Raw genomic sequence first — 4,785 nt, 5'->3', positions numbered from 1 at the left:
CACCTCAATACATAAGCAAATATTAATAGAAATAAAGGCAGAAAATGACAGTAGTACAATAATTGTAGGAGAATTTAACACTCCACTAATGTGAATGCGTAGAACATCCGGACTGATAATCAGTAAATAAAGGGTAGATTTCAGTGACACATTAAATAAACCTGGTGGACTTAACAGATACATGTGGACAATCCACCCCAAGCAGCAGAATACACATTCTTTTCAGGTGCACATGGAACATTCTCCAGGATAGATCATGTGTTAGGCCACAAAACAAGTCTCAGTAATTTTAACAAGACTGAAATCATACCAAGCATGTTTTCCACGCACAGCAGTATGAAGTTACAAGCCAAGTACAAGAAAAGAATAGGAAAAAGCTCAATCGGGTGGAGGATAACAGCATGCTACTGAAAACCAACAGGCCAACAGGGAAATTAACGTGGAATCATCAAATACTCGGAGCCAGATAAAAATGAATGAATGCCGTGATGGAAAATTTTTTGCACGTGTAGCACACACAGTCCTAAGAGGGAAGTGCATACTGACACAAGCCTACCTCAGGAAACAAGAAAAATCTCAAACATTCTAACCTCACACCTAGAGTAACTAGAAAAAGAACAAGCAAAGCCCAAGTCACAGAGAACAGAGCAGAAAGAGATGAAATGGAGATTTAAAAATAGAAAACATCAAGACAACTAAGAGCTGGTTCCCCACCCCCTTTTTTGGTCTTAATTAGCCCATGAACCCATTTTATTGTAGAAAGAAACAAACATACAGATAAAACAATTATTTCACTTAGTCCCACTATTCGTAGTTAATTAGTTCACACCGAGTATGTGTCTTTCCAGATTTCTGTGGACAAACACACATATAAATACTTTTACAAAGATACAAACATACTATGAATATCTTGTTGTCAGCTGAAAGCTGTATGTTTTTTCTAATACAAGTTGCTTTACATTTTTTTTTAAATATTTATTTAGTTTTTGAGAGAGACAGCATGAGCGCGGGAGGGAAGACAGAGAGAGTGAGACACAGAATCCGAAGCAGGCTTCAGGGTCTGTACTGTCAGCACAGATCCCAACGTGGGGCTAGAACCCACAAACCGTGAGATCATGACCTGAGCTGCAGTTAGACGCTCGATCAGCTGAGTCACCCCAGTGCCCTGTAAATCTGTATCTTATTTGATGTGCATATAGGTCTGTATCATTAAGACTCCACTGGGGCTCCTGGGTGACTCCATCTGTTAAACATTTGACTTTGGCTCAGGTTATGAATTCCCAGTTCATTAGATCAAGCCCTGCGTCAGGCTCTGTGGTGACAGCTTGGAGCCTGGAGTCTTCTTTGGATTCTGTGTTTCCCTCTCTCTCTGCCCCCACCCCACATTCTCTCTCTCTCTCTCTCTCTCAAAAATTAAAAAAAAAACATTAAAAAATAAAAGACTGCATTACTTTCTGCTGTAGGGACCCACCAAAATTTATTAAATTACTTGTCACTGGACCTTTTTGTTTCACTAATATTTACATATTGTAAACTCACCTAAAACAACATCTTTGTCTCTGATATAGGTATTTCCTTAGGATACAGTCCTAGCACGGGAATGGTAAGGTCTAAGAGATGATGAGAATTTGTAAGGCTTTATGACCTTGTCTTCAGGTGTATCTGTTATATCTTGCTTCCAAACCAGTTCCTCTGTGTAGCCAATCCCCTGTCTACAGCTTTCAACACAGGTGGAGACAGCCAGAACACCCCAATCAACACTCCTGCCAAGTCTGTTGGCCTTTAGGTGGTTGAGCCGCTGAGGCATGACCTGGAATTCAAATATTCTCTTGGCCCCACAGGGGCAAGCTGGAATATCCTTTTCTTGAGGGACATTTTCACCAGAGATCCAGATGGGTGCAATCCCTCTGGCATATCTAAGAATCTGCTCTGGCTCTAGGGCTATTTTAGTTTTAAACTTCTGGAATTTTTATCTTCCTTGGGTTCATGTTTTGCCATGGAATCCAATTCTTCATCAGGTGCTTCACCCATGCTTCCTGTAATTTCTGCTTCCCTTCCCTTTTCAACATCTTCAAGTGTAACCTCATCTTCTGTTCTTATTACAATTTCAAATTCTGATTGTCTACAAGCCTGCTTATGTCCCCATCTCCAGTCTGGAGTATGATGCTCCTTACTTCGGTAACGTGCCTCGTGACAGCTGGAGCATGTTTGGGGGCTTAAACTGCCACCAACCCTGCAGAGATGAACCCCAGACTTGAGCTGGAGGCACACAGACTCTCCTGTCTCTGGAGGAGGGTCCTCAGAAGGTGGCTGATATGAGTAAAAGTCATTTTTCCTGGGTAGCTGATTTCTAAGAACTTGCTTGGGAACTGCTCACTGCAGCATCCATGCTGGCACTGCTTCCATGAAGCTCTGCTCAGCTGGTCTGGCTGAGGTGACAGCCATGGAGAAAGAGTGGCGGACTGCTCATGTGCTTGCACTCTTAAGAGCTGGTTCTTTGAAAAGATACAATTGATAAAATCTAACAAAACTAATCAACAAAACAAGAGAGAAGACTCAAGATCAGAAATGAAAGAAAATTACAGTCGACACCACAGAAATAAATGGATTAAAAGAGATTACTTTGAGAAATTTTATACCAACAAATTGCACAATGTAGAAGAAATATACACACATTTAGAGGCTATAATCCTCAAGAGTAGATCAGGATGAAACAGAAAATGTAAACAGATCTATTACTAGAAACAAAATTGAATTACTAACCAAACCACTTCCTGGAAAAGTTCAGGACCACCCAGACAACCTCTCAGGGGCATTCTACCAACATATATAGAAGATGTAGGAGCCACATTACCCAAACTATCCCAGACTGTAGAAGAGGGAGGAATACTTCTAAACTCTTTCAAGAGGCCAGAATTCCCCTCATATTAGACACCATACAAAAAAATTATATAATATGTCTACATATTAGACTACTACATATACAGACTACTACATATTAGACATCTGTACAAAAAAATTATGGATGAATTTCCCTAATGAAGATGGATAGAAAAATACCAAACAAAATATCAGCAAACTGAATTCAAAATACATTCAAAAGAGCATTCTCCACAATATAATGGGGCTTCAGGGATGCAAAGATTTTTTTAATATATGTATATCAATCAACATGAGATACCACATTAATGAAATAATTTACAAAAATCATATGATCATCTACATAGATGTAGAAAATCATTAGACAAAATTCAACCTCCATTCCATTGTGTTTTTTTTAAGTTTATTAATCTATTTTGACAGACAGAGTGAGTGCGAGGTGGGGGAGGGCAGAGACAGAGGGAGAGAGAGACCCCAGGAAGGCTCCCTGCTATCAGCGTGTAGAACCCACCAACAGCGACATCATGATCTCGGCTGAGACCAAGAGTCAGAGATTCAACCGACTGAGCCACCAGAGCGTCCCGATCTCCATTCCCAACAAAAACTCTCAAAATGGGGTGTACACAAGGAATGTACCTCAAAGGCCATATATAACAGACTCACAGCTGACATACTCAATGGTGAAGAGCCAGAAGCTTTTCCTCTAAGGTCAGGAACAAAGCAAGGATGTCCACTCTCACCACTTTCACTCAACATAGTCCTGGAAGTCCTAGCCATACTAGTCAGAGAAGATAAAGAAATAAGAAGTATGCAGACTGTTAAGAAGGAAGAGAAAATTATCAGTATATGCAGATGATAAGAAACTATATATAGAAAGCCCTTAAGACTTTACAAAATTATGAGAAATAATAAATGAGTTTAGATTCATTACAGAATACAAAATTAATACACCCAAATCTGTTGCATTTCTATTCCTAATAAAAAAATAGCAGATGAGAAATTAAGAAAACAAACTCATGTTCAATGTCTTCAAAAACAATAAAAGACAGTGAGTAAATGTACCCAATGAAGTTGAAAGACCTGTACTCTGAAAGCTATAAGACATTCAATGTACAAAATTGAAGATGATAAAATAAATTCAAAGATATACTATTGTCATGGATTGCAAGGATTAATATTGTTAAAAATGCCCATAGTATGAAAAGCACTCTACATATTCAATGCAATTCCTATCAACATACTAACAGTATTTTTCAAAGATCTAGAGCAAGAAATTCTAAATTTTGTATGGAAACAGAAAAGATTCCAAATAACCAAAGCAGTTTTGAGAAAGCATACCAAAGCTGAAGATATAACAGTCCCAGATTTCAGACTCTGTTAAACAAAACAGCATAATACTGGCACAAAAACAGATACAGAGCTCAAGGCAACAGAATAGAGAGTCCAGAAGTAAACCCATGTTTATATGGCCAGATTATCTACAAAGAAGGAGCTGAGAATATACAGTGGGGAAAAGACTGTCTCTTCAGTAAGTGGTGTTGGGAAAATGAGACAGCTACCTGCAAGATGAAACGGCCAGCTTCGTACCCCTTACCTGAAAGGAAACTCCGTATGGATTAAGTACCTACATGTAAGACTTGAACATGTACACCTTTTAAGACAAAACAGAGGTGCTGAACTCATGGATGTCAGCCTTACCAATATTTTTGTGGAATTATCCCTTCAGTTAAGGGAAACAAAAGGAAAACTAAAAAATTGAAACAGGAGCATAACAGACATTTTCCCACAGAAAATATAACATTGCCACTTAATGCATGAAGAGCTGCTCAATATCACTAATCATCAAGGAAACGCACATCAAAACCACAACGAACTATCTCTTCACAGAAGCCAGAATGGCTACTA

At 38.9% G+C, this 4,785-nt stretch overlaps 1 pseudogene; it reads right to left on the bottom strand.

The window, feature by feature from the left end:
• Nucleotides 1-1,499: 1,499 nt before the first annotated feature.
• LOC132673722 (uS5 assembly chaperone PDCD2 pseudogene) lies at nucleotides 1,500-2,816 on the bottom strand (annotated as a pseudogene).
• Nucleotides 2,817-4,785: the final 1,969 nt, after the last annotated feature.

Source organism: Panthera onca, chromosome A2, assembly GCF_046562875.1.
Source record: "Panthera onca isolate mPanOnc1 chromosome A2, mPanOnc1 haplotype 2, whole genome shotgun sequence".
Classification (NCBI taxonomy): Eukaryota; Metazoa; Chordata; class Mammalia; order Carnivora; family Felidae; genus Panthera; species Panthera onca.
Note: the sequence above shows the minus strand (reverse complement) of the source record. Positions and strands in the feature narration are given on the sequence as shown.